This window comes from Papio anubis, chromosome 6 (assembly GCF_008728515.1).
Source record: "Papio anubis isolate 15944 chromosome 6, Panubis1.0, whole genome shotgun sequence".
NCBI lineage: Eukaryota > Metazoa > Chordata > Mammalia > Primates > Cercopithecidae > Papio > Papio anubis.
In genome coordinates this window covers 81,231,417-81,244,539 of record NC_044981.1, presented here as the reverse complement: position 1 = coordinate 81,244,539, position 13,123 = coordinate 81,231,417, and the positions used below count along the sequence as shown (strand labels likewise).

General features: G+C 39.8%; 1 pseudogene; it reads right to left on the bottom strand.

Moving 5' to 3' along the window:
- LOC110743017 overlaps positions 1–13,123 on the bottom strand; it is a 147,609-nt pseudogene that overhangs the window by 89,254 nt on the left and 45,232 nt on the right.

Below are 13,123 nucleotides of genomic sequence, written 5' to 3'. Positions count from 1 at the left end.
TGGTCTTACTCTGACTGGTGGACCCAGTAGTATTTTGGGTCTATAGACATTAGTATCAGTAGCGAGTATCCAGTAATATCCAAAAAGTTTCACTAGTCCCCTTTCCCCCAATGTACAGTCAACTTGGAAAATGGCTGCGGGCCCCTTTGGAGAAGACTAGGAGGAAGATTTTCAGTACAAATTTTTGGCATGAAGCAGAGTCTTTTCTCAAGGTAAATGGCCTCTCTTCCATTTACAGAACCCTAGGTCATGAGCTGGCTCAAATCTGGGAATTGATTGGGAACTCCAACTCTGTATTGTGATGCTTCAAGTCAGACTTCTATCCACTAGACCTAGAGCTTTTCAGCATCAATAAATCCAGGAAGATTTTAAAGGCTGCCTATCTATTTAAGTTTTAGGTAATTCGTGATTGATTAATCAATGCCAAAATATCTCTGTGGGTTAAACCATTTTGATTACTACTTCCTTTTGTTGCCCATTATGATAACCACTCCGACCTTAATTCTGGAGATTCAATGACTCAACCTGGTCTCTGCCAGTCCTTTTCCAGCATAACCATAAATGAGGAAGCCAGGTTCACTGGTAGGTCCACTATTCCCAGCCCACAAAGAATAAGCACCACAGAAGTCTTCAATGATGCTGAAGCTCCCCTCACAAGTGTATCTCCCACCACCTTGGTGAAAGAAGTGTCCTCTGGACTCTCTCAAAGCACATGTTTAAGAGGTAGGTGAGCAGAGCTTACAGGATAAATCCACTCAGTATTCCAAATCCTCTGAATCTTTGGATACCCTCTTTTGCAGCATATCAGGAAAGTTTTAGTTTTTCACCTTCATTTAGTATATATCGCCTTTGGATTCAGGTTTTGGTCACAATCAAGCCAAATAAGAGCCACTCGTAAATGCTCAAGCTGATACATTGAACCCAGAATCTGAACTAGTGAACCCATATTAATAAATTCAGCCCAGGCCAGCATTATATTTCTTCTACCCTGATTCAACACCTTCAAGATCTACTCCCACATGTTTCCCAGATTTCTGTTTATACAAATTGGAAAATACTGCAAATATTTTAGTATATATCACCCTACCATTTGGGTAACACTTTTTACCTTGCTCTCTGGATCCTGCAACTTTGGTTTAGTAATAGGTCTAGAAGCAATGACAGGTATTTGGGAGAAGCTCCTGATGAGGATAATCAGTCCCTTGCAAATACATCAGTAAAGGCAGGAGAGAATCTAATATTCTCAGGTAGGAGAAGAAGGGTTGCTCCTACTGGCAAGAAAAATGCAGTATAATTTAGAAGTTGAAGATCAGCTTCATCAAAAAGTACCGATTTTTCCTTATCCTAATTTTCAGGGTACCACTCCTTTCCAATCAATGTCCTAACATTAATACAAAAGACCTAGAGAAATTAGAAACCCAAATTATCCTGTCAATCAGCCCCTCCTGAGCTCAGACTTCAGGTTTTCTTTTCAGAAATCAGTCCTGCAGCTATAGGAGAAAAGTGTGTTTTTAGAACAGTTATAGAAGTTTCCAGGAACTTGAAGCCCTGAGCCCATCATTTTCTTTCTACTTGTAGAATCAACTACCCAATCCTGTTACACTCCTTGTTTTCATTTAAATGTTCCATGGCAGGGAATGGTGAGTCACCTAAGGACTTGCCTTCTATAGGCATTAAATTACAAGTGTCTACAGATGGTGATTTAAGTAAGCGTTTTACCTCTGCATGTTATGAACTAACAGTGTCTCCTTTGCCACTGGAAACAGAATTATTATCCCTCTAAATCTAACCTGAAGAGAGAACTGATTTCAGAGAATCCAGAACCAACTCAGAGAACCTAGAACTCACTCAGAGAACCAACCCTTCCTTAAGCTTCCATTCCTCTAGAACCACTTCCTGTACTAAATTCTGTGTCAGTTTAGGTTTCATCAAGATTTATTATAGGAGTTTGACTGTAAGCAATTATAGAAGGTAAAGAGTCTATATAAGGCTGTTGCCTCTACATCTGGTGCCCAGCTGGAGTTAGCAAAGTAGGTAATCTGGAAGGAAAGACAACTGGAGGAGAGCAGGAACTAACAGGAACCCCAAAGAACAAGCTGGACCCCAAAGAACGAGTTGAACACCAACAGATTAACTGGTACATGCATCTGTCTCTCACCACCTCTAAGCTTTCAACTTGGATTATATAAGTGACCTGAAGGAAAATCTAGTGCCCTTCACCACATACACATACACATGAACATGTACACAAACACACACACAGCACAGTATTCAGAGAGGCTTAGGAAACATTCTGGCAGTAGCTAAAGGAGCTGCAAGCTGTCCTACACCACCAAGTTGAGCCAGCAGAGCAGCTGACCTAATGTGTCTCTTTTCTATCCTTCAGTCCATAAGTGGTAGCTTTATCTTAGGGCTGATGTTTTCAGGGTTGGAGGATGTTTGTCAGCAGTCAGGGTCCAATGCTTCTTAGTTCATGTTCAGCAGGGCTTCCATCAGAGCATTCTAGTAAAAGGGACTGGATTCATTAGCTTAGGTCTTGTGCTCATACCTGTACCAATGACTGAGGCCAGGAATAAAATCTTCTGATTCATTTAAGCCAGTTGGGGACCTGGATATGGCGAGAGACCGATGCAGGCACCAGAGCAGGGAGAGAGGGGCTGCATGGGAAAGGGTTCCTGAAAAAAAGATCTGCCTACTATTAGTAAAAAGAGAGGGAAGGAATTGATGCTGGCCAAGCCACTAAAAATGTTTACTTCAGAGAGCAATGAGGAGCAAGAAATACTTTATACAGTGGAAAGAGTTGATATGAAGGTGGAAAAGTGAATGATAAGAAAAAGCTAAGTAAGGAGATATCTGGAGAAATAACACTTCCAGCAGAAGAAGTACCAAGTACAAAGGCTCTGAGGTGGAAATTCCAAGAACAGAAACATGTTGGTGTGATTGCAGTGGTGGGCAATGTCAGAGAGATGGGGCAGTGTGGTAACTTAGTATTATGTCAATTTAGCTAAGCTGGAGCTACATTTCCCCAAATTCCCTTCCTTGTATGGTTTCAGATTAGGGCTGGCCACATGCAATATTTCTGTGAAATTTAAAAAGCAGAAATAAAGCAGTAGCCATGTTTGCATCCAGAAGACTGGTGTATGATCAGGCACTGTTGCATTTCTTACATACTTCTTGTTGCTCCACTGTCTCAACCTGGTGGTGTTGAATAGCCTGCAGCTCCTTCAGCTTTTGCCAGAATCTTCCCTAAGCCTCTCTGAAAACTGGGCCCCGGGCTCTAGGCTGTGGGGGGCAGGGGTAAGGAGGGTGAAGGGCATTAGCTTTTCCTGGAGGTCACTCATATCATCCAAGTTAAAGACCTGGAGGTGGTGAGAAACAGACGTAGGCATAAGTTCATTGAATGAGGTTTTCTTTTTTTTAATTTTAACAAAAATCATCATAAATAATGCACCCTTATCAGACTATACTGTTTTATTACCTTGAAAGCAAGTGGCACTTCACTATCTGTAATTATCTTGTTTACTTTTTGTCTTTTTTTTTTTTTGAAATGGAATCTCACTCTATTGTCTAGGCTAGAGTGCAGTGATGCAATCTTGGCTCACTGCAACCTCCGCCTCTCAGGTTCAAGTGATTGTCCTGCCTCAGCCTCCCAAGTACCTGGGATTACAAGCCCTTGCCACCATGCCTGGCTATTTTTTGTATTTTTAGTAGAGACGGGGTTTCACCATGTTGGCCAGGCTGGTCTCGAACTCCTGACCTCAAGTGATCCACCCACCTCAGCCTCCCAAAGTGCTCGAATTACAAGCATGAGCCACTGCTCCTGGCCCTACTTTTTGTCTTGTTTTTAACTTCTGCATCCTTTGCTAGAATGTAAACTCAATGAAAGCAGAGACTTTGAGTCTTCTAATCCAAACTCCCAGAGCAACACCCAACACACAAAAGAATTCAAAAATACCTAAGGAATGAATGCATAAAATGGATGAAGATACGGTCTTCTCTTTCCATAGAAGGTAAAATGCAGAAGAGGTACTATGCTGCCATCAAACATTGACATGTTTTAATTCAGTTGGTCCAGAAATAAACTTTTTGTGTTGATTTTGTTCTTTCTTTTGTTCTGATTTGTGCCTTTCTTTTGTTCTGATTTGATCATTTTCTTTAGAGCTGAGCTCTACATGAAACAGTTGTGACCATAACATAATTGCTAAATGGCTATCATGCCTGGCATTGTAAAGCATCATAGGTGTTCGACTGAAATGTATAACCAATGATTCAGATTGCTATGTAATGGAACAGCCAATCTTTTAATGTTTCTCAATTCCCTAAGCAGCAGGTGCTGATTTTCCACTTACACATCCTACAAACACAGGCATTGTTTTTCCATTAAAGAGTGTTTAAAGACCCTCTAAGAATTTCATCAGCTGACTATATTTGTTACAGTTTTGAAAAGGAAGGCAACAACAACAGAGCCTATAGCTAATTCTTAGGAAGACAAAGAAATAAACCTCCTCATCCACCCTCAGGATTTATTTTCTAATTTTCTTTTTGCTTTTCATCACCTGATTTTTATGCAGCTTAGAGAAGTATGCAGTAAAAAGGGTCACAGTTTCCAAAACATATGCTTTCTCAGGCAATCTTTAATGTACTAGGAACTATGGTAACTAGAAGTGCAAACTCAAGAAACATAGTGATCAACTCTGTGGCTCTGCTGCAGGACCTCTGTGCAAGAGAATGCTTCTAATCTTTTTTTTTTTTTTTTTTTTTTCCTCCCATGTTGTGGAGTCCTAAACACTGATATTTTTATAGCACCCTGAAGCAGTGTGTGACATTTGATAAACATTTTAACAATGATCATCATACTTATCTGAAGAGTCAGCTATCCCAAGAAGAATGTAGATTTTAGATATCTGCATTCCAACTAATTTCTTCCTGGAAGTCATATACCTATATGGCTTCCTCCTGAAACCATCTCTCAACAGATGCAAGATACTCCCAAAAAAATCCTAGGGATAACAGGCAGGAGAGGATAATATAGAATTGAAAGTTACTTGAAATGATCAATACCCCAGTTCCAGACTATTATACACTAAACCACTGCACACATGTGCATCTCAACACTATTTCCAAGACCTCTAAAAATGATCTAGTTTTAATATCTCATTTTCCTCCATAACCAGAAAATGTTCTAGATAGCTTATAATTCTGTCTGGGAGAGTAGTTGTTAGAATTAAATTAGGTAAGGTGCATAGAAAGTGCTTAACTCATTGCCTGTACCAGGATGCTCCTTTAAAAAGACATAACAACTCTCTCCCAGGTATAGTAAAGAGGACGATAGTAAACTGTTAATTGGGTCTATCTGCCCCATTGCTTATACATGATTCGTGTGTTTATTACAAGATTGAAATTGTTCAACATTTTAGAGAAAGAGAAAAAGAGCACTAACATAAAATTTTGATATTTTAAGTTAAAACTGTAGTGTTTACTATGAACCTAAAGCTATGGCAAATAAAATCAGAGCTCAGAAAAGTAGAAGAAAGTCAGGAACAGTGCCTCTGTCTTTCGCCTGCAGTTGGCCATTTCCTCTTCTTTTGTATTTATACAGAAGGAGATGAACTACCATTGGTGCTTAAAAATTGTACTCTTAAGTAACTGCGCGGATTCAATGTTTGTGTCTCCCCAAAATTTATATGCTGAAGCCTTAACTCCCAGTGGAGTTAAACAATAGAAATTTATTGTCCCACAGTTCCGGAAGCTAGAAGGTAAAGGTCTGGCAGGGTTGGTTTCTAGTGAGGGTCCTCTTTGTAGCTTGCAGGCAGCAGCCTTCTAACTGTATTTTCACAAGGCAGGTGAGTGAGGAACACTTTCTGGTGTCTTTTCCTACAAAGAAACTAATAATTTTGACCTAATTTAACCTTAATTACACTCCTAGAGGCTTCATCTTCAAATATAGCCCTGTCCAGTGAGGAAGGATGGATCCAGGTCCCACCTACAGAAGCAGTCTGGCCACAATCTGCCACAGTCACTGTGCTGTGCCCTGGGGCATAATGCCTAGTCCAAACCGCCCAGCCTCCCTAGCACTGGCAGGGGAAAACCACCGACTAGAGCTGTAGTAACAGTGGTCGCTTCTCCCCTTAGGGACTTGGTCATCTTAGGCAGACTGTAGGCTGCTGTACTGGTCAGCCGGGATTCCAAGCCAGTGGGTCTTAGCTTGCGGGGATCCATGGGGGTGAGACCCGCTGAGCAAGGTTGCTTGACTCCCTGGCCTCGGGCCACTTTCCAAAAGAATGGACAGATCTCCTGCCTCTCTGGAGTTCTGGGAGCCTCCAGATTATGTAAAAACTCCTGTAGCTCAGTGCCAGCCCAAACAGATGCCCAACAGAGCAGCTATGCCATGGGTCTGCCCAATTTTGTGGTTGGGACCCAAGGCCCTGGCAGTGTAGGCTCATGAGGGAACCTCTTGACCCACGGGTTGCAAAAATCCATGGGAAAAGCTCGTGCCCCCGGTTGGTAGTACATTCCCTCGCCTCCTCCCTTGGCTGGGGAAAAGAAGGTCCCTTTGCCCCATGCAGCTCCCAGGTGAAGCTGTCACCTCATTCTGCTTTGCCTTGCTCTCCGTGGGTTGCACCAGCTGCCTAATCAGTTCCAAAGAAATAATCTGGGTGTCTCAGTTGGAAATGCAGAAATCACTCACCTTTTTGTTCGTCTCAGTCGGAGCTGCAGATGAGAGCTGTTTCTACTCAGCCATCTTGGCCTTTCCCCTTTCTTTTCTTCTTATAAAGCCACCAGTTCAATCATGAGGGCCCCAATATGATGACCTTATCTAATTCTAATTATTTTCTAAAGGTCTTACCCCCAAATACCATTAACATACAAGTTAGGAGATTAAGTTTCCAAAACATGAAATCTTATAGACAAATTCAAACCATATCACAGTCCAAGCAAACTAACACAGTAAACATCACCAGTTCCTTTTTCTTCTCTAAAATTTACAGTCCGTGATATATTTGAGATAATATATATGAAAATACCCTGAAAAGAGAACACGTGCAAAAATGGAAGATGATAGTCACACTACTTGAAAATGTGAGTTTTGTATCTTTTTTTTTTTTTTTTTTTTTTGGTCTTCTGTCACTTACTGTATTTTGGGCATGTTTCTTTTTTTTTTTTAATATACTTTAAGTTCAACAGTACATGTGCACAACATGCAAGTTTGCTACATATGTATCCATGTGCCATGTTGGTTTGCTGCACCCATTAATTCGTCATTTACATTAGATGTCTCTCCTAAGGCTATCCCTCCCCCAAGTCGCCAACCAATGACAGGCCCTGGTGTGCGATGTTCCCTGCCCTGGGTCCAAGTGTTCTCATTGTTCAATTCCCACCAATGAGTGAGAACATGCAGTGTTTGGTTTTCTGTTCCTGTGTTAGTTTGCTGAGAATGATGGTTTCCAGCTTCATCCATGTCCCTGCAAAGGACATGAACTCATCCTTTTTTATGGCTGCATAGTATTCCATGGTTTATAGGTGCCACATTTTCTTTATCCAGTCTATCGTTGATGGGCATTTGGGTTGGCCCCAAGTCTTTCCTATTGTAAATAGTGCTGCAATAAACATACGTGTGCATGTGTCTTTATAGTAGCATGACTTATAATCCTTTGGGCATATACCAAGTAATGGGATCACTGGATCAACTCGTATTTCTAGTGCTAGATCCTTGAGGAATCACCACACTGTCTTCCACAATCATTGAACTAGTTTACACTCCCACTAACATTAGTGTAAAAGTGTTCCTATTTCTCCACATCCTCTCCAGCATCTGTTGTTTCCTGACTTTTTAATGATCACCATTCTAATTGGCATGAGATAGTATCTCACTGTGGTTTTGATTTACATTTCTCTGATGACCAGGAACGATGAGCATTTTTTCATGTGTCTGTTGGCTGCATAAATATCTTCTTTTGAGAAGTGTCTCTTCATATACTTTTCCCACTTTTTGATGGGATTGTTTTTTTCTTGTAAATTTGATTAAGTTCTTTGTAGATTGTGGATATTAGCCCTTTGTCAGATGGATAGATTGCAAAATTTTTCTCCCATTTCGTAGGTTGCCTGTTCACTCTGATGGTAGTTTCTTTTGCTATGCAGAAGCTCTTTAACTTAATTAGATTCCATTTGTCTATTTTAGCTCTTGTTGTCATTGCTTTTGGTGTTTTAGTCATGAAGTCCTTGCCCATGCCTATGTCCTGAATGGTATTGCCTAGGTTTTCTTCTAGGGTTTTTATGATTTTAGGTCTAACATTTAAGTATTTAATCCATCTTGAATTAATTTTTGTATAAGATGTAAGGAAGTGATCCAGTTTCAGCTTTCTACATATGGCTAACCAGTTTTCCCAGCTCCATTTATTAAATAGGGAATACTTTCCCCATTGCTTGTTTTTGTGAGGTGTGTCAAAGATCAGATGGTTGTAGATGTGTGGTGTTATTTCTGAGGGCTCTGTTCCACTGGTCTATCTCTCTGTTTTAGTACCAGTACCATGCTGTTTTGGTTACTGTAGCCTTGTAGTATAGTTTGAAGTCAGGTAGTGTGATGCCTCCAGTTTTGTTCTTTTTGCTTAGGATTGTCTTGGCAATGCAGGCACTTTTTTGGTTCCATGTGAACATTAAAGTAGTTTTTTCCAATTCTGTGAAGAAAGTCATTGGTAACTTCATGGGTATGGCATTGAATCTATAAATTACCTGGGGCAGTATGGCCATTTTCACAATATTGATTCTTCCTATCCATGAGAATGGAATGTTCTTCCATTTGTTTGTGTCCTCTTTTATTTCCTTGAGCAGTGGTTTGTAGGTCTACTTGAAGAGGTCCTTCACATCCCTTGTAAGTTGGATTCCTAGGTTTTTATTCCCATGGTAGCAATTGTGAATGGGAGTTCACTCATGATTTGGCTGTCTGCCTGTCTGTTATTGGTGTATAGGAATGCTTGTGATTTTTGCACACTGATTTTGTATCCTGAGACTTTGCTGAAGTTGCAAAGCTTAAGGAGATTTTGGGCTGAGATGATGGGGTTTTCTAAATATACAATTATGTCATCTGAAAACAGGGACAATTTGACTTCCTCTTTTCTTAATTGAATACACTTTATTTCTTTCTCTTGCCTGATTACACTGGTCAGAACTTCCAGCACTATGTTGAATAGGAGTGGTGAGAGAGGGCATCCCTGTCTCGTGCCCATTTTCAAAGGGAATGCTTCCAGTTTTTGTCCATTCAGTATGATATTGGCAGTGGGTTTGTCATAAATAGCTCTTATTATTTTGAGATATGTTCCCTCAATACCTAGTTTATTGAGAGTTTTTAGCATGAAATGCTGTTGAATTTTGTCAAATGCCTCTTTTGCAACTATTGAGATAATCATGTGGTTTTTTGCATTGGTTCTGTTTATGTGATGGATTATGTTTATTGATTTGCATATGTTGAACCAGCCTTGCATCCCAGAGATGAAGTCAGCTTGATTGTGGTGGATAAACTTTTTGATGTGCTGCTGGATTCGGTTTGCCAGTATTTTCTTGAACGTTTTTGCATTCATGTTCATGAGGGATATTGGTCTAAAATTCTCTTTTTTTGTTGTGCCTCTGCCAGTGTTTGGTATCAGGATGATGCTGACCTCATAAAATGAGGTAGGGAGGATTCCCTCTTTTTCTATTGATTGGAATAGTTTCAGAAGGAATGGTACCAGCTCCTCTTTGTACCTCTGGTAGAATTCAGCTGTGAATCCATCTGGTTCTGGACTTTTTTTGGTTGGTAGGCTATTAATTATTGCCTCAATTTCAGAGCCTGTTATTGGTCTATTCTATTTCTTCCTGGTTTAATCTTGAGAGGGTGCATGTGTCCAGAAATTTATCCATTTCTTCTAGATTTTCTAGATTATTTGTGTAGAGGTGTTTAGAGCATTCTCTGATAGCAGTTTATATTTCTGTGGGGTCAGTGGTGATATCCCCTTTATCATTTTTTATTGCATCTATTTGATTCTTCTCCCTTTTCTTCTTTATTAGTCTTGCTGACAGTCTATCAATTTTGTTGATCTTTTCAATAAACCAGCTCCTGGATTCATTGATTTTTTGAAGGCCTTTTTTGTATCTCTATCTCCTTCAGTTCTGCTCTGATCTTAGTTATTTCTTGCCTTCTGCTAGCTTTTGAATGTGTTTGCTCTTGTTTCTCTAGCTCTTTTAATTGCGATGTTAGGGTGCTGATTTTAGATCTTTCCAGCTTTCTCTTGTGGGCATTTAGTGCTGTAAATTTCCCTCTACACACTGCTTAAATGTATCCCAGGGATTCTGGTACGTAGTGTCTTTGTTCTCATTGGTTTCAGAGAACATCTTTATTTCTGCCTTCATTTCGTTATGTACCCAGTAGTCATTCAGAATCAGGTTGTTCAGTTTCTGTGTAGTTGTGCAGTTTTGAGTGAACTTCTTAATCCTGAGTTCTAATTTGTTTGCACTGTGGTCTTAGAGACAGTTTGTTGTGATTTCTGTTCTTTTACATTTGCTGAGGAGTGCTTTACTTCCAACTATGTACTCCATTTTGGAATAAGTGATGTGGTGCTGAGAAGAATGTATATTCTGTTGCTTTGGGGTGGAGAGTTCTGTACATGTCTATTAGGTCCACTTGGTGCAGAGCTGAGTTCAAGTCCTGGATATCTTTGTTAACTTTCTGTCTCGTTGGCCTGTCTAATATTGACACTGGGGTGTTAAAGTCTCCCATTATTATTGTGTGGGAGTCTAAGTCTCTTTGTAGGTATCTAAGGACTTGCTTTATTAATCTGAGTGCTCCTGTATTGGGTGCATATATATTTAGGATAGTTAGCTCTTCTTGTTGAATTGATCCCTTTACCATTATGTAATGTCCTTCTTTGTCTCTTTGATCTTTGTTGGTTTAAAGTCTGTTTTATCAGAGACTAGGATTGCAACCCATGCTTTTTTTTTTTTTTTTTTTTTTGCTTTCCATTTGCTTGGTAGATCTTCCTCCATCCCTTTATTTTGAGCCCACACGTGTCTCTGCATGTGAGATAGGTCTCCTGAATACAGCACTCTGATGGGTCTTGAGTCTTTATCCAATTTGCTAGTCTGTGTCTTTTAATTGGGGCATTTAGCCTATTTATATTTAGGGTTAATATTGTTATATGTGAATTTGATCCTGTCATTGTGATGTTTGCTGGTTATTTTGCCCGTTAATTGATCCAGTTTCTTCATAGCATTGATGGTCTTTAGAATTTGGCATGTTTTTGCAGTGGCTGATACCAGTTGTTGCTTTCCATGTTTAGTGCTTCCTTCAGGAGCTCTTGTAAAGCAGGCCTGGTGGTGACAAAATCTCTCAGCATTTTCTTGTTTGTAAAGGACTTTATCTCTCCTTCACTTATGAAGCTTAGTTTGGCTGGATATGAAATTCTTGGTTGAAAATTCTTTTCTTTAAGAATGTTGAATATTGCCCCCACTCTCTTCTTGCTTGTAGGGTTTCTGCTGAGAAATCCACTGTTAGTCTGATGGGCTTCCTTTTGTGAGTACCTTGACCTTTCTCTCTGGCCGCCCTTAACACTTTTTCCTGCATTTCAACCTTGGTGAATCTGATAATTATGTGTCCTGGGGTTGCTCTTCTTGAGGAGTATCTTTGTGGTGTTCTGTGTATTTCCTGAATTTGAATGTTGGCCTGCCTTGCTCGGTGGGCTGCATCCACTGTCCAACCAGGCCCAGTGAGTTGAACCAAGTACCTCAGTTGGAAATGTAGAAATCACCCTTCTTCTGCATCAATCACACTGGGAGCTGCACACGGGAGCTGCTCCTATTTGGCCATCTTGGAACCTACTCGAGCTTTTTATCTTTTAAAAGCAACTTCTTTTCCCTAATACAGTATTATACTTTAAGATACATATCTTTGTAATAGACAAACAGAGAGTCAAATCATGAGTGAACTCCCATTCATAATTGCTACAAAGAGAATAAAATACCTAGGAATACAACTTACAAGGGAAGTGAAGGACCTCTTCATGGAGAACTACAAACCGCTGATCAAGGAAATAAAACAGGGCACAAACAAATGGAAACACATTCCATGATCATGGATAGGAAGAATCAATATGAAAATGGCCATATTTCCCAAAGTAATTAATAGATTCAATGCTATCCTCATCAAGTTACCATTAATTTTCTTCACAGAATTAGAAAAAACTACTTTAAATTTCATATGGAACTGAAAAAAGATCCCATATAGTCAAGGCAATCCTAGGCAAAAAGAACAAAGCTGGAGTCATCACACTACCTGCCTTCGAATTATACTACAAGGCTACAGTAACCAAAACAGCATGGTACTGGTACCAAAACAGATATATACATCAATGGGACAGAACAGAGGCCTCAGAAATAACACCACACATCTACAACCATCTGATCTTTGACAAACCTGACAAAAACAAGAAATGGGAAAGGATTCCCTGTTTAATAAATGGTGCTGGAAAAAAGGGCTAGCCATATGCAGAAAACTGAAACTGAATCCCTTCCTTACACCTTATACAAAAATTAACTCAAGATGGATTAAAGATTTAAATGTAAGACCTAAAACCATAAAAACCTAGAAGAAAACCTAGGCAACACCATTCAGGACATAGGCATGGGCAAAGACTTCATGACTAAAACACCAAAAGCAATGGCAACAATAGCCACGATTGATAAATGGGATCTAATTAAGCTAAAGAGCTCCTGCACAGCAAAAGAAACTGTCATCAGGTGAACAAGCAACCTACAGAATGGGAGAAAATGTTTGCAATCTATTCATCTGACAAAGGGCTAATATCCAGAATCTACAAGGGACTCAAACAAATTTACAAGGAAAAAACAAATATCCCCATCAAAAAGTGGGCAAACGATATGAAGAGACACTTCTCAAAAGAAGACATTTATGCAGCCAACAATCATGTTAAAAAAAAAAATCTCATCATCACTGGTCATTAGAGAAATGCAAAACAAAACCACAATGAGATACTATCTCATGCCAGTTAGAATGGTGATCATTAAAAAGTCAGGAAACAACAGATGCTGGAGAGGAGGTGGAGAAATAGGAATGCTTTTACACTGTTGGTAGGAG